General features: G+C 38.8%; 4 pseudogenes across 2 annotated transcripts; 3 read left to right on the top strand and 1 right to left on the bottom strand.

Annotated features, from left to right (window-relative positions):
- Positions 1-1,138: 1,138 nt before the first annotated feature.
- Positions 1,139-3,452, top strand: LOC149099324 (uncharacterized; annotated as a pseudogene).
- A 9,371-nt stretch (positions 3,453-12,823) lies between these two features.
- LOC149099323 (uncharacterized) lies at positions 12,824-15,510 on the top strand (annotated as a pseudogene).
- A 2,447-nt stretch (positions 15,511-17,957) lies between these two features.
- Positions 17,958-20,744, top strand: LOC149099322 (uncharacterized; annotated as a pseudogene). Its single transcript, XR_016203887.1, has 3 exons — positions 17,958-18,473; positions 18,842-19,753; positions 20,270-20,744. The product of XR_016203887.1 is annotated as an uncharacterized LOC149099322 (transcript).
- Positions 20,745-20,767: 23 nt separating this feature from the next.
- LOC110057430 (uncharacterized) lies at positions 20,768-24,246 on the bottom strand (annotated as a pseudogene). The gene is made up of 2 exons (XR_016203886.1): positions 21,855-24,246; positions 20,768-21,621 (listed from the first exon to the last, which is right to left on the bottom strand). The product of XR_016203886.1 is annotated as an uncharacterized LOC110057430 (transcript).
- Between the last annotated feature and the right edge of the window lie 1,047 nt (positions 24,247-25,293).

Below are 25,293 nucleotides of genomic sequence, written 5' to 3'. Positions count from 1 at the left end.
ATTGCAAGGAAAAGAAAAAAGGACAAGAGAAAAGGGCAAAAAAAATCAATGTAGTAACAGCAATGAATTAATAATTCACTTCAACAAATTGATGCCAACGTTTTATCTAGGTATCTGGCTTCTTACTGTTGATAAGTTGCATCATACAATTGTGGCTGTGGATCCATGAGGTATAGCCAAATGAATCTGACAACTACTTTGACAATGTTATGATGAAATATATTTTGGAACAGGACAGACGTTCAAAGAGCTGGTGTCAGTGTTTTTTACAGTAACATAAAGGTTTACAAGCCTAGACTTCAGACAAGGGCTAGGACTGTTTATTATCCTTGAAATATTTTTTGCAACACGTGAGACTTACCAGTCTGTCATATGTAAATCAGGAAAATTATGAATACTCCTAAATGAAATGGTTCAAAAACCTTTGACTTTCATATGTTTTTTGACACGTTTTTAATTGAAGGACTGTTGAACAGGGTAAAACTTGGTTGAATCCAAGTGACAAAGTCACAACAAGCTTCTGTTGAACATTGATTCTAATTAGAAGAAACATTTATGAGCAGGTTACCGTCAAAGACATTTTACAGCGTATGAAGTGGATTTTTTCACATTTGAACATCAACCAACAGGTTTATTTCTTCTTCTGTCACAAAGATAACCGTTCTTCCATCTTGACACTAAATTTTTGAGGCCTTGAAGATTCGGAAATTGGGAATATGGCTTGGGGAATATTGCTTAGTGAATATCCTCGAATAAGTGGACCAATCACGTGCGAGCCAAAATATTTGAGGATTATAAGTCAGATTATTCGCTCTTGATTGTATGCGTGATTTGTACACGTGATTAAGGCAAAAATAACATTAGCACTGATTTTGAATTTTGCTGGAAGTCAGTATTTTTCTTGTGACCTAGGGTATAAGTGCGCATTAATAAATGCATTTATTACGTGTAGAAGAGGATTTGAAGCTCTGTTGGATATTACTTCCATTTTTAAGGGGAGGCTTGATAGTCGAAAAATCGCAAAATTTTCTTATTTTAGAAATATATTTTTTTGCCATCTACAAACATTCTAGTCTCACAAAAATAATCTTTTTTATCCATTTTATTATGATTTCCCTGGTTTTTTAAGCCTTATCTGAAACTGTTTCTTTGGTTGCTGTGGAAACCACAATTGTTTACGCGTCTGTTTTCGGCAAAATCCCTCGATTGCCAGCTGTTGTTTTGCCGAAAAATTGCTGTTTGAGGGACCTGAGTAAATTCTGAAGCCTGGTAACTAGTTTAGAGCTGATAGAGGATATTTTAGTGCAACTACATGAAGTACTTAGCGTTGGAAAGTAGCATGTTTGGAGTTTGCGATTGTTTTCAAAATTTACCTCGAGATTTGTAGTGAATTATGCCTCCAAAAAGAAAGTTTAGAAACGTCAGACGGAAGAAAAGGAAGTTTACGGGAAACAAGTACACAAGAGAAGTGAATTTGAAGGATAATCCGATCGAGAATGAGCAGGAATCTATGGAACAAAGCGAAGAGTCTGACAATGGAGATGTCACTCGTGCAAAAGAAACCTAGCGACAATCTTCAGATCGAGCTGAAGTTAGGTCGCTGCCTGCTTCTATAAGAAAGCTAGATGAGGATTCTGGCAATCCTCAAGAAAGCTGAAACGAGTGGGATCCAGAAGAACCAGAAGGTTTTCGGTTTATTGACATCGCTGTTCTCACTGAAGTCTTTCGTTCTCTTTGGTGCCCGCTTTGCAGGTATGGTCGCATAGTTTTTGAAGAAGATCAGAATTCCAAGAAGGGTTTTGCGACTCTTCTTCTCCTAAAGTGTGCTTCTTCAAAGTACAAGTACTCGAGCAGTTTTTATTCTTCTAGTAAAGTGGACACAGGTCAAGCTTTTGAGGTGAATAGAAGAGTTGTTTTGGCATCAAGAAACATTGGAGTTGGACACCAAGGCCTGGCAAAATTTGCTGGTGTCATGAACATGTTGCCACCCATGAATGAGAATTCCTATAGGGATCATGTTTCTGCTGTTTGCAATGCTGCACAGACTGTAGCCACGAAAAGCATGACAGATGCTGCTGAAGAAGCAAAACAATTTTATGAGCCAGAAACGGATGGGATTTTTAATATTGGAGTGTCTGGAGATGGGACCTGGAGGAGACGTGGCTACTCATCGGCATATGGGGTTGTTGCAGCCTTGTCAACAGTGACTGGGAAAGCGCTTGATGTGGAAGTGATGTCAAAGGAGTGCAGAGAATGCATGGGATGGAGAGCAAAGGAAGAAACTGTTGAGCTTTGAGAGTGGTAGGAAGGACATCAACACCGTTGCCAAGCGAATCACTATGGTTCCTCAGGGTCAATGGATGCTACTGGCATGCTTTCAATTTTCCAATGTTCTGTGGAAAATTATTCTGTGCGCTACACTGAATTTCTCAGGGATGGAGACAGCAAAGCACACAAACTAATTGTGGAACAAGCTGTTTATGGAGATGTTGAGGTAAAAAAGCTTGAATGTGTGGGCCATGTCCAGAAGCGATTAGGTTCAAGACTTCGGTCATTGAAAAAGCAAGGAGGGCGCCTTGAGGATGGAAAGACTCTTGGTGGCACTGGATGGCTGTCAGAATCACGTATAAACAAACTCCAAGTTTACTATGGAAATGCTATAAGAGATAACACCCATAACTTAGAAGTCATGCAGAATGCTGTGATGGCAATCTGGCATCACAGTCAGTCAACGGATGAGAGTCCAGATCATGACCTGTGTCCAGATGAGAAAACTCTTGGTGCGGATTTCAGAGAGACATTGCTAAAGGAACTTCTGATTTTAAGCATGAGCACCCACTTCCAAAGGCTGTAGCAAATGTTATTTTGCCCACATTTGAAGCCTTGTCCGATGAAGATCTTCTTGCACGCTGTCTTCATGGGGGCACTCAGAACCAAAATGAGGCCATCAATGCCCTCATCTGGCAGTGGGCAACTAAAGAAACTCACTCTGGTTTACCAGTGGTGGAGCTTGCAACATTTCTTGCTGTGTCTCACTTCAATGATGGTGCAAGCTCCATTAACTCAGTCCTACAAGAGCTTGGAATTGAGCCAGGAGCACACTGTATGCGGGCGTGCAAAAAACTTGATTACAACCGGATTTGGCATTCACGGCGGAAGAGCACGGAAGGTGAAAAAAGAAGGCGGAAACAGCTTCACAACTTCAAGAAAGGATATATAGATCACTTGGATACCTTGGAGGGTGTGCACTATGAACCTGGTGCCTTTTAAGGCTACCCAAGATACTTAACTCCTTCCAGAAAGACTCTGGTCCACTTTATTTGCATTTTTCTCATTTTCCCGATTTCTGAGGATTTTAAACCTTGTGTCAGTGATATCTCAAGAAATATTCTAGATATGGCAATGAAATTTTCACAGATTTTTACTCACTAATAGAACTGTGCAATGACCTATTTGTATGATGTTTTTTAACCTGAGTAATTGCATTTTATATGAAAGGACCTTGAACACTTTTATTGTCTCCTTTGAAAAGGGACAGTTCATGACTGTATTGGAGTATGTACCTGAAAATAGGTCATGGCACAGCTGTAAACAGGTACTACAAGCCTGCAAAATTAGCCTAATAGTCTTCACACTTAATTAAAAATTTTATATCATAAAGGGGTCCCACATAAACATCATTAAAGGTAGGAGGTGAGGGGAAGTTCTCTGAGATTAGCATATGCCTAGGTGCATGCAGTCTCAGACTGTGCACAGACATGTAATTTATAACAAGAAACTACATGGTTTATATTTTCTTGTTCTAGTTTGAAAAGGAAATGCGGTTTAAGTTTGGACTCTGAGCTGAACATTCGTAACCTATTGATGTACATGTAATTCCAATGAGAACCACCTCCTCCCCATCCCCAGCAAAAAGTACTCAATAAATATTACTATAAATCCATCAAAAAAACATATTTTCCTGTAATTTGCACAGATGTTTGGGAGAACAACAATCATTTGCAGCAAGGCAATGGGAAAGGCTTGCATAATCCTTTGAATCTGTGGAGGCTGCAAGAAAAAGATGGAATTGTAAAGTCGAGGAAGAAAGATCAGAAAAGGCAAAAGAAAACTCACTCTGGAAATTTTGACAGAATGACATGGGACAAGGAAGCACTAAAGAAAGAAGTTGAAAGCAAAAAGGATGGCAAAAAAATCAATTGGTCAGAGGTTGTTTGCCGATACCATGTAACCCACAAGAGGGGAGAGATTGCTAGGAATGGCAGGCAAATAGTCCAGGAATGGCTGGTGAATCAGGGAGTAAATATTCACCGTTTCAACCCTCAAGGATTGCCAAACAAGTTAAGGGCAAGACAAAAAAAGAAGAGGGGACAAGGTGGTGAAATAAGCATTCCTGTCCCAGAGACAACTGCTAATTGCTTGTTCATTATTTTCTATATTTTGCAGTATGAAAACCTGGTCATTGATAAAGATAGCAATATCAAAAAGACAGTTTGTGGTTGAAGGTAGAAAACAACCATTGGAAGAAATTCACAAAAAGACATTAAAGCTCCATGAAAATTCATGAGTCAAACAGATGAATTCTACGATAAGATGCCCAGAGAGCAAGTGGTATCTAGGTTAAAGGAGTTGAATGAATATGATGAAAATGATGGTCTGACGAAAATGAGAAAAAAAAATGAAAATAACGGAACAGACTCGTCACCTGCAGATATGGCATGACCATTCAACACTAGCTAATCATGGGCACATCTTTTTCATGGTGTCCTGCCTTTACGACCAGCTGTGCATCTTAAAAGCCTGGAGTATAAATTGGAAACAGGGGAGGAGGTGGATGTTCAGACGGAAGTGGAGAAACCAGAAATATACATTGTCAGGAGATGCCGTAGCAGTGATACAGAACAACTTGCCTATGTAGAGAGCAGGTTATGCTGCCTCCAGTACCTTCAAAGAAACCTCACAACTGAGAAAGAAGGATGCATGGTGGAAATAAATGACAAGATGTAATTTTTCCATGGTGACTCACCAGCCCAGAACTTTGAAAGTGGTCAGCAGAAGGGAGGTCATTATTATTGCTCTGGATGTGGTGTTCAGCTACAGTCTCAAGATCTCAAACACATTTCTAATTGTGAGGAGTTTAATTTAATCCAACGTTCCCAGAAGGGAGCTGTTGCAGAAAATGACGAAACCCTAGCAACTCCATGTGCCAACCTATCTACAAGAAATCTCTCACAAGAGCATGACCAGACTGTGACATTGAAGTCTTCAGAGAGAAGTGCAGTAAGTAAATTACATTGGAAGTAATGGCCTTGCTTCTCTTCATTTATAATCGATGCACTTCGTTTATAATTGGCTGTTCATAATTGCGGTTGCACCATTTACATAGAAAGCATCTTGTACCAACAAAAATATCGTGACGTATACTGTACCGTTAAGTTTTAGAGTGCAAATACATTTGTAAGCACCAAAAATAGTGCAAGCATGGGACCATGATTACCATCCTCTTCCAAAGTGAACAATGGAAATACTATTAAATGCAAACATTTTTATTATCAGTTTTTACAGCTGTGTATTTTGTCACATAAAGTAACCAGCCATTGAAATTATTTACTGCAATGCAATCCACTGAAGCAATGCCAGAAGTGAATGAGCAGCAGAGAGGGAAACTTCCATTTTGCCATACACATGTTTTTTATTACCTTTTCTCTCCAAAACTCTTACATTTATTGTGCAATTTTCTTTCAAGGAGGCAGCAATGACAGTCAACTTCAGACTACACTGGGAAAGAGTGTTGCCATTGTACTTGGAGTTACTCCAGATGTAGTTCTTTTCGACAAGATGAGAAGTGAATATAGGAAACATCCAAGACACAAACTGTTACGAAAGGTTTATGGATGAACTGGTAAAGATTCAGACTGGCATTCTGAAAAAGTTAAGGGAGTTGAATGTAGCACTCAGGGAATGGGACAAAAACTATTTTTTGAAAAATAACCATTTACCAACCTATGCTCATGTGAACCAAGATGAGGAGGGTAAACAGCTAACAAGGAAAATTAAATACGCTAAAGTCCTTCTGAGGGTGGAAAATGGACTTCACTTCCTAACCCCTAACTTTCTTAACCCTGGACTAAACGTGGCCATTTAAGCTACAGTGGTGATGTAAGGCCAAGCTTTATTTAGTATAATTTCATATATTATTTTATATGTAAGATATCTACAACAATTACATGTAAGGCAAAGTTCACTATTAGGATAAATATATCAACTTACAGGCTCAGGAGAGGAGATTTTAATGCAACAGCAATGAATACAAGGAGCTCTGTTATTCCAAGAGGTGTAACTTACATGTGAAACAGATATTAAACTGATCTTATTACGAGATTATTGTAATGTACGCAACTGAGTTTCTTACCTTACTCATTGATGAATCAGGACCATATTTGTCCAGCTTACAACAGACAGAATTTACACTCCACAACTTGTGCTGTTGTTCATGAATGATTAAGTAATGTTCTTTGTACCATACCCTGTTCATTGATGAACAACTGGAAAATCAAAAAATAAACCAAGTAATCCTGAGTAATCAAGTAATGACAACCACAAACACATATTTGCATGCACAGATTTCCCAGCAAAGGCTCACTTGCGACGATTTGGTCGATTCCAGAGAGAATCATGCCATGGTTTACCCATGAAAATGGGATTAAAGAAAAATGAAGGATGAGAAAAGAATGACAGAATTGTCACAATCATGTTAGTCTTTCCACAAACCAAGTGAGGATAGGCTGATTGCAAAGATGTCAGCTGTCTTCGACCATGTCATATCTGAGTTGCTACCGACACAGAGAGCATCATCTGGTACTTCATTTGGAATAGTGTTTCTGGAGGAAATGGTTAAACAGTCTACTTTGGAAGAAGAATTCAAAATGCAAGTAGCAAAGATTAGACGTGAGCTTAACTCCAAAAATGCTATCATTGGTGAACTAAAAAACCAAATGAGAAGAACCAAAAAATGAAGGTTCCTGAAACTGCCATGAGATTTACATGCATACTTGACAACCCAACCGATGATAATAGGATCCTTTTATCAATTTTGTCAAATTTGCTAGGCAACAAAAGGCACACAACAAACTTTGGAACGATGACACAAAGGATCTTTTTGCTATTATACTTGATTATGGGGGCCCTGCATCAGCCAAAACTGTGTCAAAGAGACTGTGTGGGCCAAGTCTGAAGACCTGCTACAGAGAAGCTAGAGCAACCTGGTCAGTGCTTTTGGCTATAAAAGAGGACTGCAACTGCCTTGTCTCCCTCTTTAAGATCAAAGGGGAATGTAATTTATGGTCTTGCAACTGAATCTGATGTTATTGTCTCGTCGGCACAGGATATAATTGACATTGTCAAGAATAGTAATGTTGAAAAAGCTGGGCAGGCAAATGCATTTGTCTTAGTTCCCATTCAAGAACATGTTCCTTCTTTTGTGCTTGCCATATCTCCAGTTGTAAACGGACAAAGCTACTTAACAGTGAATGATTGGTACACCAAGACTACGCAATGCTGTTTGACCAGTAACATGAAAGTCATAGGTATCGGTGCTGATGGGGATTCAAAGTTCCGAAAGTACTTTATTCAGCGCTTTATGAATGGTGAACTACAGACAGGTGGTAATATCATTACAATTCCTTATGAATCATTTGAATATGTTTCTGTTATCGAGAAGATCAATGATTTGGAAATACCCACTCTTATGTTTCCCGACTGGCAACACTTGAGAAAAAAATGGACAAATCAACTCCTTAATGTCAAGAGGATCCTTGTCATTGGAAACCAAGTAGCTCAATTGGAACACCTTATAAAAACATACGAGGCGCATAAACTTGAGTCAGGACTGTGGAAAAGCAACATATTTGTTAAAGACAACCAAAATGTAAAAGCTGCAACTCGTATCTTAGGAGATACGGTTCAACAGTGTATGGTGTCTATGGATGCAGAAAGGACAATAGGTACCAGGGTTTACTTAAAAATGGGGCGAAACATGTTGAGGGTGTATACAAAACCGAACATATCTGTGAAAGAGTGTGTCCGCCTAGCATGGTCAGCAGTATCGTTTCTAAGGCTCTGGAAAACATGGCTTATAATTTCTGGATTTAAAGCTGAAACCTTGTTTATATCTGATCAAACTTACAATGATTTTATTCTAACAGGAAACGGTATCATTTTGTCAATGAAAATTTATTCCGTTTATTGTCCCAATCAACCCTATCATCCATGGATGCTTGGATCTAATGCATGTGAAGAACAATTCGCAGGCTTGTCTGGTTTTTGTAGAGGAAAATCAAACCTGTGTAAGTTAGACATGATAGATCTCTCTGGCCGAATACAGAAATTGAAGGAATTGAAACTGCTGGGAGTAGGTTTGCCAGAGGCCCATACACCAGACTGGAATGATATTGACAAAGAAATCACAGAGGGCATGAAATCTGCAGACAAGGAAGTATTAAAAACAATAGAACTTTTGGGTATGCTACCGAACCTCGTGAAAGGAAATATTATTAGACAAGAGGGGATAACCTCATATACCTCAATAGAGCTGTTGAAACTTGGATCGATTCTGAAGAGTTTATTCCTGATGAAAGCAAGGTTATTGACATTGACGAATTAGCAGAACTTGACAATGGCATTCTTTTAGAAAATTTAGACAACCTGAATGAGAACAAACACATCATTTTCTTGACAAATCTGGCAGTAGCAAATACCTCTAAAGCTGATTATAACAGCGACTCTGGTCACGATGGTGACCCTCACAACTGCGTCACGTTTGCCAAAGGCACATGCAAATACAAGACAAAAATTTTGTAACTCCAAAAGAGACCTAATAGATTGGATGTGAGTTTCCAGACTGCAACGACTGGTACCACATATCATGCCTAGGTATCCAGTCACACACATTGGATAAAAGTATGTACACATTCATCTGTAAGAAGCACTCAGAAGTGAAGGGTCTTTTGAGGCAGAAAATATGCATTTTCCATTCATGTATGGCACAGAAACTGAAACTGAAAAAGCCACATAAAATATTCTTCCTGTTGTTGTTTAAAATTGTAGAGTAATGGATCACGTGAAAATAAATTCAGCTCCTGTTGTTTGTACATGTTTCTTTTTACACAGCTTTCCAGTGTCATTTATTGCAGCTGTGACCGTGAATCCACCTCACAGTTCTCGGAAAAACTTTCATGTTCGCTGTCTTAGCAGTTGCACATCCATTTCGGGGTTTGCGCTTCATTTCTGGGTTATCAATGTATTAAAATAAAATCAGAAATTCAAACGAATTTTTTCCATGTTGTCACCAAAGCCTCAGCATATGAAATCACTCAGGCAGAAACCGCAGAAGATGAAGGTGCCAAATCAAACATATTTCGAACATAGAATTCAGGTTAAAAGTCATTTTGTATGAAGTGAGCTTTTCAAGTTTCCTGCTTGAAGTTTGTTTTCGGCTCCTTTCATCCCGGGTTTCATTTTGTATATGAATATAATCCCTTTCCAATTCGTACATTTCAATATGCACATAAGTGAAACTGCTCACAAACCATTTGAAGGGCTTTTTTAGACCATCGCTACAACTGATTCAACTCTGCACTCTGGCAATATAATTACAAGTGCCACTCTTACACAACTCTTGTTTTCTAAATCAACCAACGACCTTAAAAAAATGAGTGCAGCATATAATTCTTATTAAAGCCGCAAGCACATGAAAGTACTACCGGTTTGAGCATGACATTGAGCCGACACCGTAGTCCCATTAACATCACCAGTCAAAGAACAAGTTGAGATTTCATTGTTTTGTACCAGACATTTCATTGGCTGGATTTGAAAATGTTGGAATCTATTGTTTCAGTTCTGCCTTCTAATTGGTTTTCATTGTGCGGGTGGCCCAGGTTTCAGTAAACGCACTGTAAGATAACAATCTGTCACTTTAAACATAACACCAACAGTTGGCCTGTGGATGTCATTATCACTCATAATTCTGCCTTGCCTATGTGGCCTGAACAGGCAATGCTTGATTATTGCAAAGTTGTATTACTCACTAATTTATTCCTTCTTGACTTATAGTTTAATAAGTTGGGGGAATACATATCAAACAACTCTTTTACCTCTTATCATCTCACAAAAAAAAGCAGTCAGAATAATGACATTCTCAGAATATAATTCCCACTCTAGTCCACTCTTTCAGAAATTAAAAATACAGTAAGTGACTTAATATATTGATATAGTGCTTTATTTATGTACGACTATTACTCTAATGGACTGCCATTAATTTTTGATAATTTCTTTAAGAGTACCAACAAAGTGCATCAATATCAAACGAGACTTGCAAGTAAGATTTCATACTATCTGCCAAAAGCTAGGACTAATTATGGCAAATTTAACATTCGTTTTTTCGGTGCTAAAGTTTGGAATTCCATTGATGACTCACTTCAATCTAAGAGTTGTGCTTGCTTCAAAAATCTCTTAAAAGAATCGATTATTTCCAACTACTGACTGGTAGGTGTCGAGGAAAAGGGAGAAGATCACAAAGGCACGAACAACCCCAAGAAGAGAGCCTGTCACGGAATTTAAATCCACTGCCGTTTTACCTTATGTCCAAGGAGTTTCGGAGTCTCTCCGCTGCTGCCTAGAACAACAAGGCATTCGCACTGTCTTTAAGTCCGACACGACACTTCGGTCACACTTAGTGTGACCAAAGGACACCGTCAACCCGGCTAAACAAGATGGTGTTGTCTACAGGATTCCCTGTGAATGCGGCAAAGTCTACATCGGGGAAACAGGGAGATCTATGCAGGAGAGGATCAAAGAACACGACAGGGATATACGACTCACCTGAACCCAGACCTCCGCCGTTTCTGAACACACCCACGAGACCGGCCACTATCCTATCTGGAATGAGGTCAAGTTTATTGATTGAGATCCTCACTGGTACACACGTAGGGTCAAGGAAGCTATTCACATAAGACTTCACCCTAACAACATCAACAGGGATAGTGGAATTGAAATTCCTGAAGCATGGATACCCACGATCAAGAAACACAACAACAGGAGAACGGTACAACAGCGGACCACTGAGGGAACAGCTACTCGCTGGAATAATGGAACAATAGGGGGATCGAAATGCACCAATCACAGCCGACCTTTGTGATATAAATGATACCGTGCAACAGTAGACCTTATCGCCTGAAGAAGACTAGCAGTAGGCAGTCGAAACGTCGCGATCTACAGCTCAAGTGACTACATCGTGAGACAAACGATAATACACTTTATTATTACTGACTGGTACATTGATGTACTTTAATTTTTCTTTGTGTGCACACTCATTTTTTTCTTTTTTCGTTCTCTGTATGTGTGTGTGTCTGCATTTGTGTGAATGAAATCGTGTCCTGTTTTTTTTTATACATTCTGTTACTTTATAGCAATATTTTTTTCCGCTTGGCCCAGCCACTTAGCTTGATTAGCCTTGGCTATTTCTAAGTGGCTGTGCTCTGTTTTTCATTGTTATTTTTTCACATTGCATGTATTTATTTTTATTGTAAAATTTTTCTGGGCACGAAATAAAGATTGTTGTTGTAGGCTATTTGTACCAAGACTGCTTTTCTGCTTACGTAACAAGCCTGTTACTGTCAACCAGTTCAAGGAACAACTTAACGCCTGTCTGTTGTTTTGTTCTCTCGATTCAGGCTGGCACAAAGGCAACAGTTTACGCATTGGGGCTGCTTGTCATGCTGCTGACTGAGATTACTCCATTTTCCAGATTAGGGCTCTTGGTCGCTGGAAGTCCAATGCGTTCCAGCTTTATATCCAAAATGGAACACTTGCTGCTAATTAATTTTTATCGTTTCTTTTCCTGTGGTAATTGTCATTCTAGTCAGTCATGGGCAGCCCTCCATGCTTATCGTTCCTGTCTTTCGTGAGGTGTCAAGTAGTGGCATGAACATGCCAGTCAGTTGTGAGCTGTGGCACTGTTCATGCCTATAGTACACCTTTATTATAGTGTAATACAAACCCAACATGCCAGTCAGTCATGAGTTGTGGCACTGTTACTACTTATAGTCACATCACAATATTATGACTATTAATTATGCTAGTCGTAAGTTAATAAAGATGGTGAATTTTAATTGTTGTTGTTGCTGTTGTTGGCTATTTGCACCAAGACCACTTTTCTGCTTACATAACAGGCCTGTTACTGTCAACCAGTTCAAGGAACAACTTAACGCCTGTCTGTTGTTTTGTTCTCTCGATTCAGGCCGGCACAAAGGCAACAGTTTACGCATTGGGGCTGCTTGTCATGCTGCTGACTGAGGTTACTCCATTTTCCAGATTAGGGCTCTTGGTCGCTGGAAGTCCAATGCGTCGTTTCCTTTTGAACTAATTTAGGTTTGAACATTCTAGTAAGTCACGGGCTTTGGTCATGTTCAGAAGTAACTTCAACAACTTAGCCTGTTTGTCCTGTCATCAGAGGTCAGTCATGGGCCGCTCTGATACTTGACATTTTTTGTTCAATTAGTAATCCATATATTTCATTTTATCTTCGGGGATCAGAATTTAGATCTCGTCTTTAACTTTTTTATAATATATCTATATATGTGTACAAGTATACATAGGTATTCATAAGTATGGTAGCAAGATTTCAACATATGAGTCTGATGATGTTTGTGTTGTGACTGTGGCTTGGTAAACTATATTTTGTGTGAGCCTAGATCTAACCATCTATTGCACCTGACCACAAAGCCATTTTCTTGCCTTTTGAAAAAGAGATCCGCAATGCGTACTTGTGGTCTAACATCACGAGCTTATGCAAATTAGGTTTCCACCGTGTTGGTACCCATGCAAGGTGTGAAACTATATGCTAATCTATGCCATTTCTAAGCGCTCACTTTTAGTCTTCCAATAATTCATCTTTCTAATGGATATTTCCCAAAAAAGCAACCCAAAATCACAAAATGAAATACCAGAGCTTAAATCCTATCCAAAAATCCTTGAAAGCCACATCCAAGAGTGCTATTTGAAGAAAATTTGTGGTTGGCGTAGATCCAGTGGCCATACCGAGTGAGCAAATCAGCTCAGAGTGTTTGCCTCCTATAGAAGTTTTGAACTTGCTTTCCTATTTAGTTTTGGAGACAAGCTGTTACACAAATAAGCAGTTGAAGGCCTTCAAAAGTTTGGAGACGTAAGACAAGATGGTTTCTGGCCTTGTTGTGTCAGTTCAAGGGAAAGAAATGGCAGGCAAGATTGTTGTTTTAGCCAAGGTGAGACATTTACAGGGAATGAACAATCCTCTTGTGAACAATTGGATCATTTCAGAAAAGGACGGCACCATTATCTCTGCCCATGGTGTAGGTTGCAGGGCAGGACTGGCTGAATCCTGTTCCCATGTAGTGAAGCGTGATGTTTTACATCAAAGCTGTAACACAGATTCAAGGAAAGCTTGCCTGTACTCAAGCAAAATGTACAGGGATTTTACCAACATATATCAATGAAGTACCACACGTAAAGGTAAGGGACATAGACTTTTCATCAGCAAAAAAACTCAAAAGCGTGCTAGAGCATCAAAATACTGGGGAAGGAAGCAAAATCTTAGAAGAATGGTGTGATCAAACATTTGCATCTAATGCGATTCCATCAGATGGGGAAATGCAGCAGGTCTATGCTAAGCTAGACGCATGCAAAATCAAAGCTGTAGCACTGGGCTCAATTGATTCCTATGCCGACCAATTCATTGATGAAAGCCACACACTGCCAATTATTCCTGATTTATTTAAAACAGGACATCTTGAGCTGGACTACCCGGAATTAATCAAAACATGTGTTGAAGGGACACTGGGTGTCTGAGGAACACATCAAAAAAATAGAAATCAGCACACGAGTTCAAGCAAGTGGTTCTGGTTTTTATAGACATCGTGCTGGCAGAATTGCTGCATCTCAGTGCTTTGCAGCCTTTCACACAAACCTTGCCCAACCCTCCCAGTCTGTGATTAAAACAATTTATTATCCAGGCCTCTATAAAGTCAATACTAAAGCTACAAGGTATGGCCAAACGCATGAAAGTGATGCCATAACGGCATATAACGCATCCATGAAAGCATGTCATGTGAACTTAGAGGTCAGTAAGTGTGGGCTATTTATCAATGAAAAGAATTCATTTCTTCATGCCATCCCTTTTTTCCGTGTTGTGTGACTGTTGTGGAAGTAGATGCAGGGAAGTTAAATGTCCAATGGTCATCATTGATGGCAACTTTGACGGCTATGTTCAACATAACTCCTGCCTGGAAAAAGTAAGTGGGAATTTACAGCTGAAAAAAGCCACATCTACTACTATCAAGTACAGCAGCAGCTTTTCTCGGTTCCAAATCTTCAATATGATGACTTTGTACTATATGCCATTGATAAGGCAAAAAAAACAGTCACTTATGTGCAGCACTGGAACTTTGTTTTGCCTAAACGAGAAACATTCTGGAGAATATGCATTCTCCCAGAGATTTTGGGATGGTGGTACACCCAAAGGTGCATAGTACCACCTACATTGTTTTTGTCGAACAGAAAGAGATGATGACAGCATTTTGTGCTGCCCTTATCAAAGGTCTCATCCTTCTTGTCTCTCTCTCACCTCCATGACAATGCCAATGACCTGGTACTGCCCTCACTGTTGCGGACTTCCTCAGTTCAAGGGGAAAAGGAATACCAGAAAATCCCCACGACCTACTGTTGTGTCAGATCATGCAGCGATGAAATGTGATAGCATTTGTATTTGCAAGGCAAAGCCTACCCCTACAGACAAGTAAGTTGAGTGCCATGGAGAAAGCTGCACAAATGGAAAGTACTTCCACCTTGCTTGTCTTGATTTGAAGCGATTGCCAAACAATCACAGAACAACCTGGAAATGCCATGCATGCAAAAAGGTTGCCCCTGCCCAAGCTAACAACACCTCTACCACTTGTTCTTCTTCGTCACATTCCTCCAGTAGTGAGGATGAAAGTGATGTTATTACCAAAGTCACCCAGGGTGAAACTGATAATACCAGTGCACTGGCAAATCTAACAGACTACCATGTTGATTTAATTGTTAATCCTACTGAATGGGTAGACTGTGATATCATCCACAAGCTCATGTTTTATTACAGCTTGAGAATCTGGCAGTCGCAGGTTTTCAGTGACTGACGCTTGGCCCTGTTAGAAATTTGATATTAGTGGTGAATTGGTTCAAATTTTGCACACTGGGAATGATCATCGGGTGTGTATTAGCTCAATTGGATGTGTCCTTGGATATGTAAACCTTTTTGATAGCCTCTATCATGACTCTGTCATAATTCAAGAAGTAGAGGAACAAACAAATAATTTATTAGGGGGACATTTGATTGCTCTTGACCCAAAGCCAGTACAGCAGAAAACATGGAAGGTTTATTGTTTGAACCTCCCCCTCCTCGAAATTTCCAATGACCTTCCATTGGGTGGGTATGGATAATTTCTGGAAACACACATTCCCACCTCCCTAGGTTGTAGCATACAGGCCCTTACTTGGCTGCAACTGTAAGAATATATGCACTGTGGGCCAGTAAGCGTGGGACACCTGTGTTTCTTTTGTGGAAGAACACAGAGCCATAATAATCTATTGTGTTAAACAGCATGCTCAAATAACATCATGCTGTATCTTTTTCCTACAGAAATCACTATGTTGTGTAAAATATATAGAACATTTATTTTTACAAATCTTATTTTCACAGTTTTCATCTACAACCGCAGTTCATATATGAATTATTTCATATAAACTTCACATCATTTCACTCCTCACGGGAAGATATGAACTCAATAAATTGATCTCGCTCCCAATGTGTGGCTTCATAGCTCAGTTGGTAGAGCATCGCACCGGTATCGCAGAGGTCACGGGTTCGAATCCCATTGAAGTCCTGATTTTTTCAGGCTTCTTCTTTCCAATTGCTTAAATTGGAAAATTTACTGCGATGATCCTTCTTCACTTTCATCTACAACCGCAGTTCATATATGAATTATTTCATATAAACTTCACATCAGAACTAGAAAAGTTAAAAATTGAAGTTATGTTATTTTATTTAATAAGGATATGCTACTTGTTTACCTTGTATGTGAAATATTCCGACTTTTTTTCTTGCACTTCACAGTCTAGATCAAAATTTGTTTGTAACAAACTGCCTTAGCTTTTTATTACTTTTTATGCATCGCAGTATTCAAGCAAGTACATGTAACAGAGTACCTCATCCTACAAAAAGTACCTTAGTATATCAATGAAAGCTTTTAGGGGTGTAAACAGCCGATAAGCTTTGAAGTTTTGTTGTTTTTGTTGTTTGCAAAAGCAAAATTCAAAGAAAATGACATACCTAAACCTAATGGGAGAAAGGACTTTTCAAAGGGCAGAAGTCATTACCTTATTTTACAGGGGAAGTGAACCCTCTTGTAAACTGAGAATATCCAGTGGCCAGAGGGATGATATAAACAAGCTTTCATATTTTCTTTACAAAATCATACCACATACTGTATCTATTGTAAATCCTCTATTAAGCCACCACTCTCTAAAAGAAGAAATTTACCAAGCCACCTCTCCCCTTATTTTATGATTTTGAGGTTTGCAAATAATTTTTCGCAACATTTAAATTTTGTAATTTTGCAAAAATTTTGTATTTTGAGTCACTTTAATGTCACATTTTTGAGTGAGAAGATTTATTTTCTTGGCAATGTTATGCAAAACGTCCTTGAATTATAAAAGGATTTTAAAAAGTTACACATTTCCAACAGCCCAGTTGCATGAATTGTTTTCAAAACCTATTACACAACCTATTATTTTCAAAACTTATTACACATCTTCAAAGTTAACTCCAATATTTACTTTCTTTTGGACTTGCAAACTGCTTTAATACGCTCAGTGGTAATAAACTTATTCTTCCTTGATTTTTACCTGATTTATTAATTTTCGCATCATGTTATATTCACGACACTCATTTTTTGCATCACTTAAATTTTGTGATTTAAAAAATAAGGTGTTGCGAAAATTTCATGTCATTAGGTGTCTTGGAAGCTTGTTGATTAAGCAAATTTGGAAGCAGAACTTTGCAGCTTTCACTCATATCAGGACCTAAGTCCTAACACCATATCCTATTGTATCCCTGAAATAAATTAAAAACACCCAGGTGGCTTAAGGTAGTTGCACTGGGTAATTTTAGGTATTTTGGAATCTACTTTAAAATTGGATACTATCTTAGAATTTCAGCCAATAAATTTGAATATTTGTCAGTGACTAGAATTGGTACTTGACTCTTTTATGCCAATATAGATGTGGCCTTATACCTTTTAATTATTAACTTATTGCCTTGCCCCCTGGGGCCTATAAATTTAAAAAATCTAATTTTTTGTGGACGTGAGATAAAAATACTTTCTTTTTTTTGAGAATCCTACAAACATTAACACTCTGAATAATCATTAGCTTGCAAAACACAAAAGAGGCGATATTTAAAAACTTATCGTTAAATTTCCAATTTTTGCCCAAAATTGACAGTAGTTGAGAAATTTGAATCACAACTTAGTTTGGAAGCAAGCGATCGTTTATTACAATTCGTTGAACAAAATGGCCAAATTTCATTGTTGTAGGTGCTATACTTTTGAAGAAAAACGTTTTTAAACATATGGCTAACCTGTCTTCAGTCCACTTTTTGTCAAAAAACGCCCAAAAAGGCTCGCTGAAGTTGATTTTGTAGCAAGAGATTGTAGTTTAATGTTTGGCCCCATCTTGAACAATGTTTTACCCTCCTCTCGGGTCTCAGTTGCTAGATTTGTCTTTGTTTTGACCCCTAACACTACCCCGGCATTTCTTTGTTTGTCGGTTGCTAAGGACGAGTCCTTTTGTGGGGGCGTGACATTTAAGATCAACTTCCGACAGCAAAGTGCGCATAATCGATCGTATTGTAAGACGCCATTGTTTGCAATGGCGTCACGAGAGAAAAAGAAACTTTCTAAATCAGAGAGAAAGAAACTGTATCAGGATAAAGGCAAGAAAGGGGCTGAAGCACGAGGTCTTGGAGCTGGATCTCGCATAGGTTTTTCGCTTCCAGCCCAATGGACAACAGAAGTAACGTCATAAGACCATCACGTTGCGGTGAAATACATTTCTCCAGGCAAAACTAAGTATCACACGACAACAAAAGTCAAAGAGACGCTGACCAAAAGAAAAATGGATTTCTGCTTAGATAAGTCATCAGTCTTCGGGTAACAAGGTAGATGACAAGGATCCAGATTTCGAGCCAGATCCATCCCCAAAATGGCTGAAAATGGTTACCAAGGAACCTTTGCAGAATCCATCGAAAGTGGAGCGGCAGCTTTGTGTTTGTGAATCTTCGCAGATAGTCCATCTGATTGAGGACGTAAACAAAACGTCTCGTTGCTCTACACCCGATTGCAATGGTATGTGTCATGGATTGTTGAACTGTTGCCATTTTATTTTTTTTAGAGTAGCTTTGAGTTCATTCAGGACAGAAATCAAAAGTGAATATTTTGGTTTTGTAGGTGTCATACATTCGAATTCGAAGTCATTTCTCAGAACACGTTCGAGGGAGTTTCGCAAACTTCCTATCCTCCATTAAATTATACATAGAAAATGCTTGAAATCAATGATTTTGTCGTAGAATAAATGTCCCGACATTGACCAATCAACATTTTCCTTCCTTTTGATAACTTAGCTGGCTAAATTCTCACTTGTTTCATCAAGGCAACAATAAATCAATGCTTCACTTCAAGTATTTCTAAGAATACCCCTATTCTACAACTTTTAGGTCAGCTGATACCCTCTAAAGTTGAGACAGTAGGCCTTGGTGGAACCATCAATGTCACATTTGCTTGTAGTGGGTGCCAGTTGAGAAGTGTCTCTTTTCAAGGGTCATCTATGGTTGAAGCATCAAGGAGAACTGTTGTTGGACTGGCCCTAGCTGTGGCATTTATTGTCTCAGGACATGGGTTTGCAAAGTTCCATAGAACTCTGAATCAGTGTCTTGGCATCCAAGCCATATCCAAGAATCGATTCTTCGAGGTTGTCAAACTGATATATCCCCACATTCATGACATTTTGACAGAAATGTGTGATAAGGAAAAGGAGCAAATGAAAAGGATTGACAGCAATGTCTTAGGAAGTTGGGAACGAGCAGTCGTTACCTCTGATGGAGTCTGGCACACCAGAGGCCATTTTAGTAAAAATGGCTCCTTTATCATAAAGAATTATCTAACTGGGGGGTTGCTGTGGTTTGGACACAAGTGCATGCGTGGAAATTCAGAGGATGATGATTTGTTTCTGGGGACTGCCAAATCAATGGAAGGCATTCTCGCAGATGAGTGCTACCATCAGGCTAAAAGTGAAGGTTGTAATGTAGTATGAGGAGTTTAGGGGGTCATCACTGCAAAGATGAACATGAATGGGATGATGGGAAATGTGATTTCCACCCCAGTATTGTTTGTTCTTGTGGCAAATGCAACCAAGATGAGGAAATATCCTGTGAGGGAAAAGCGTCCTCCACCAAGTCAGTGCTCAAATGCGAGTTTCATCAGCTAGCCTACCAAACAGAATGTGAACTGCGAGCAAATGATGCTGAAGCTGTTATTCACCCTGAATTGGGAAGGGGACAGTCCAATTTGTGTGAGGCACATTTCAATGTCCTGCCTCATTTCAGAGCAAAGGACCGAAGCTTATGCAGGTACTTACATGTAAACAAAAGCTAAGCCCTATTTAGAGAGGACTCTTCGGAAAACAGCCTATTGGTGACGGTAGCTTTCTGTATAGACTAATATTGGTTATGATTGGTTTTAGTGGTAGTCTTGTTTTATGTTCCTCAGCATTTTTGCCAGTCTTGTTCTTGATAATTTACATTAGTTTCTTCAGAACTTAGTTTCTTTGGATATCATTACTATTATTATATTTATCATTATTATTATTGTTGTTATTATTATTATTATTATTATTATTATCATTATGTGTTATCATTATTGTTATGATTAATGATATCAACCTGAATAGCACATTATTTTCTTGTTTCCATGCAAGAAAAACAGAAAAATGAAATCTGAGAATGTCAGGAAAAATGGCTTTGCACTTTGTATGTTTGATCACGACTTATCTTGATTAGGCACTATTGGAGAGTTATTAGGAAAATGAGGAAATCAGGAGCACAGGAATACTGACAACTGATTCCCTCATGATGATTTCTCCATAGGTTGCATTACATTACATCAACAAACTGTGGACTTGCCCAGGGAAACATGACATGGTGTTTCAACCGTCGTGGACCTGACTACCACTGGATTGTTGATTTATATGAGCGCATGAATCTGCCTGTCCTACCTGAAGTTGTCCGTGCTTTTCAAAAAGCTGCTAAGGAGCGAATGAAGGAATTGGAGAAGAAGACTGATCAAGCTAAACAAAAGAGGGTCTCTCATAAAATTGCCCATTCAAAAGACCAAGAAGAACGAAAAAAATGGGTCAAGCGGCAAGCCATTCTTCACACATATGGTGCGGAGGATGAGGATGATGACAGTGAAGAGGACAGAACCTTGGTCCAAGAAGCAGAGCGCATAACAGAAGGCGAGGAAACAGAGATAGTCAGTGGACGTAAATGTAGGTGTGGTTCAACAACTCACCTGCGTACCTCAAGTCGCCTGTGTCCACTCAACAAGAGCAATGCCAACTAAAAGCATTTTAGAGAATATTCTAGTTTTGTTTTTGTTTTGTTTTGTTTTTTTGCCATGGATGTGCTCTTTCTGTGACATATTAGGTAAAAGCAACACTACAATAGTGCAGAAATGGAATGTTTTCTATTGTAACATAGTGCAACCACCTCCTTTACTTTCACGTAGGATACCAGAACATAGGTATATCATGTAGTTCATGTTGTGTTCAAGAGTTTTGCTTTTTAGAGAAATATGCCTGTCTTTAGTTTTTACCATATGAGTAGGATTTAAATTCAAAGATAATTGTTGTTTGGGTAAAAATACATCTTACTTCCCCTGCATTTGACTAAAAGAAACATTGCCTCATGGTGAATTTTAAAAAAATGGCATTTTTATTGTGCCTGTACCCTAATGCATGCATATTCTTCAAAACAATAACAATTTTTACAATAAATATATCCTGTTTTGATGAATTTCGTGAAAAATAATAAATATTCTCTTTATTCTATTTGGTATATCCTGTGAATTATAATAATATGACTTGTTGACAGATAATTTCAATAATAATTTGTAACTTTTCATGTTCTTGATTTTACAATTTCATAAATATTATACCATCACTTTACTACCTTGATAAATAATCTTCATGAAAATACTAGCTATTGCAAATATCAATTCTCAAATTATGGCAGTCCATATAAAAACCACTGAACATTTTTCAAAAGTAATTGGGACTATTTTGATTTTTCTTTGTTTAGCTTGTAAAACAAAACATTTTGGAACGTACAGCTTTCATATTAGGAGAAAAAAAGTCATTTTTTCTTCAATCCTATTGCGATCCTTATTTTGCAGCAGGCCAGGTAGCAAGGGCAAGGTCTCCCATGTTGACTTTGTAAACCTGAAAACAGAAGATGAAATATGGTGTAAATGTATAGCAGCCACAAGATCTGGATCTCAATAACTAGGGGAATCAAACAAAGGCAGGGTGGCTGAGGAACACACACTCACTTACAGCAAGGACATCTAGTTGTCCTATAAACATCTACCCCCTGTAGTTTTTGAAGGAAAATCTACCAGGCCTTCTGCTTCTTCATATATCTTTAGAAGGATCACTGACTGAATCACACTCACCCGTGCATGCGTTGGATCCGGTTTGTCCACCAGGGCACCAGGAATCACCTCCCTTATCACCCTCTTCAGAGTAGAAGGGAAAACATATGTGGGCTTTCCAACATCAGCCCCAAGGGTTTTCTTGCTTCCAAACTGTGAGATGTTAACATAGGAAATTAACAAGGTAGTTGCCAACAGGTCTCCCTTCCACCGCAACTATCATTTTTAATATATGTGTGAAGGAAATCAGTTCATTAGGGTATTGTGTAGTCAAACTCTGAAAATGTACAGATGCAATCAGAGACAACTGTTCAAAACAACACTAGAAATGACTGGACCACAATAGCAAATTCAAAACCCCACTTCCTCCAGTGAAGCAAGATGTTCAACCTGATGGAGAGCTATTGTACTGTATGAAACCCTTATGATTTCTAGGCACTAACTTTTTGACCATGAACATTTGGGAAACATCCGAATCCTTATAAATACCAAATACATCTGTTGGTGACAATGGAAAATTGCCAATTTGATGCTGGAGATTGACTATCTATCGGCTCCAAGTTTTGGTCAAACAGGAACACATGAACACAATGAGAAGACTACAAACAATTATTATTGCAAAAAATTCAGAGAGATGAACTTTGTGTTAGAAAGTTATGCTTGACTACAAAATCCAGGACCAAACTCGGACTATGTGACTTGTGCCCACCGCTTCTGCTTCGTTCCACAGAGCACTCCGATCTAAGTAAGCGAGCCGGACAAAAGATATCCTGAACTCTGAAATTGTCAGGACACTGTTCAACTTACCCATAAAATTGCCCAGATCCGTCTGTATAGCCTGGCACGTCCTTGCTCGGGGGTTTTGCCAGGCTTCAAGGCAAAGGCACGCAATAGACGAATAAGTCCTTCGAGTATCTGAAAGCTGTGAAAATGTAGGACTTTCCAATATAGCTTCCTGGCAAAATAGCTGCACACAGCAAGATTTTGTAAAAACCTACCCATTTCGTGAAACTCCACTTCGAAAGCCACGAATGCAGCCTCTCGCGGAACACCAGAGATTCCCGCCATCTTGACTTGTCTTGACCTTTAATCCACGAGACTCAGAAGAAAACCGCTGCCTCAAACCTTGCACACTCACTATCTACCTTAGTAACTGACCCAATCTCCTTAATCGGTCAACTGAATGAACTTCCGGTAAAATGCCAAACTTCGGTCTTTATTTGTACTTTGCCTTCCGTTTATTTCGGGATAAAACCACATTTTTTTAATATTACATGACATGGGCTACAACTAGGCTGAAAATGATCTCGTTTGAAAACAAGAAATTTACCCGGTGCAACTACCTTAATAGAAGACTTCAGGTATCTAAACGTGAAGTTGATTTAATCAAATGGCACAATTGGAGGACAAAAATTAACAAGAGCTGCAAAAACTCTTATCATATGATCCACCAATGCAGTATGCCTGTCAGAGTGTTTATGATTACATATCAGGAAGTCAGTTGGCAAGGTACCTTCCAGTATTGTGAACTTCCGTCTAAGCAGTCCAGTGACACGTTCAACATGAATTCTAATGCCTCTCATCTGCTCCACGTCCACTGGGTCAAGCTGAAATTTACCAGTTTAGCATTTTTCAGTCCAACACTCCCAGTGATGGTGAATCCCTGGTCTGCCATCACCATGTCTCCTGGAATCAGTTTGTCCAGGAGGCCACAGTTATCAGTTATGAATTTATCTGAGACACTACCTCCCCACGCTTCAGACACACATGAAATAGTTCCTTGTGGTGTTATCCTGACCAGAATTTTGATTGTATTGTGATGTTTGTAACTTGAAAAGGTCTGTGCCCTGGGTAGCAAGTTTGAAGGCCTCTCAATAAATACTGCAAAGCAGTCAATCACAACAGTTGTTTTCTTTCCGAATGCAAACTGGAAGCACTGGGGCATTTTTCTCCATAGTTGGTCCCTCTCTGGCCAGTACACAACGCGAAAAAACCTTGTGTCCATCACAACAATCCAGTGGGAAAATATTCTGGAGATTGTCGACACTGAAACAACAAACTGGTATGGAAGATCCTGCAATGGTGCATTTAGTCTTAGTTTCATAAATACAATAATGAACTCTTGAAATCTGTTGAGCTCCCGTGTTTGCCGTGTAACATGTGAAGAGATGTGCTCGAAAACAACCATTAGTACTTCCATAGATGGAAGCCCAGAGTAAAAGCAAACTTATTTACGATTTTTTTAAACTTGAAAAATGTAAATTTGATAGTGTCCCTTATTTTAAAATTTAGTAATTAATATCAGTATAATTTATATATTGACATATTTGAGAAAAATAGATAAAAACAACACCGCAGCAAAATGCACTGCACATGAGTGCAAATTTGGACTTCTGGTCAATTACACATTTCCAGATATATATTTAAATTCAGTGTAAAGAAGATAAAATCCTGTACCACAAACTTTGAAAACAAAAAGTACGAGTTAGCATACAAAAGTAGGGGAAAGGTTTGTCCTGATGAAAAGTTTGTTTTTTATTTAATTATCAAGCGCTTGCACCAAGGGGTTCGGTGTTTGCACCAACAACAAGATATGAGCGAATTTTGGAAGCATTCGTGCTTAACAAGATGATTTTTTTCAGATAGTTCTCCCTGTGGCGTTGGTTTGGTTGTGCAGTTCCTTCGCAGAAAAATGTGGGAAAACAAACAAAAGGAGTTGTAAATGTGCTGCCTGAAAATATTTTCTATCCAAAGAATTAGCCAGTGCTGCTGAACTCCAAGTGGGCTCAACAGTTTGTCATGTCCATTGGGTTGAAATACGGAGGAGCAACAACAGGTGCTTGGTTCCTCACGAAAACCATTCATGAAGCCTCAGGAAACAGTGACTTCCTGCGGGACTTTTTTCTGTCCTAGCTGCCATAGGGGCAACATTTGCTGGATACAAACCAGGTACAAGGTGGTGCTATAAATGCTGTGCCAGAGTGGATGAAGAAACAAGGTTTACCTTACATCCTGACTACAAGCCACTGGCGTTACGAACTACTGAACAGGTTAGTTAATTAGACATTGGTTAATTGTAATTGACATGCAGGTTTGCACTACCTTGAATTGCTGCAAGGATTTTCAGGATCACCTTACCAGAAAATTAAATGAAATTGATGAAAAAGGAAGCATACCCTTTCAAAGATTTTTGTTGCAACAATAAAAAAAGTCATTTGTATCAAACTTTATAAAATTTGCAGCAAAATAGACATGATACCAAGAAATTAATTTCATAACAGTTGATTATATTTCATGTTAAATTATCCCAAGTTTTATGCGTGTATGGTTCTCCACTAGGATGGAAATAAACAAACCTTGGATGATCAACTTCAAAAGGTACAATAGAGTCAATTGTTTTGCTTAACTTCATGACTGGGGTGCAGGTAGCAAAATGCTAATTCAGGCAGTTCAGTCTAAA

Source organism: Orbicella faveolata, unplaced genomic scaffold, assembly GCF_042242905.1.
Source record: "Orbicella faveolata isolate gen_17 unplaced genomic scaffold, um_ofav_v1 contig_46, whole genome shotgun sequence".
Classification (NCBI taxonomy): Eukaryota; Metazoa; Cnidaria; class Anthozoa; order Scleractinia; family Merulinidae; genus Orbicella; species Orbicella faveolata.
This window is presented reverse-complemented; position numbering and strand designations above follow the sequence as displayed.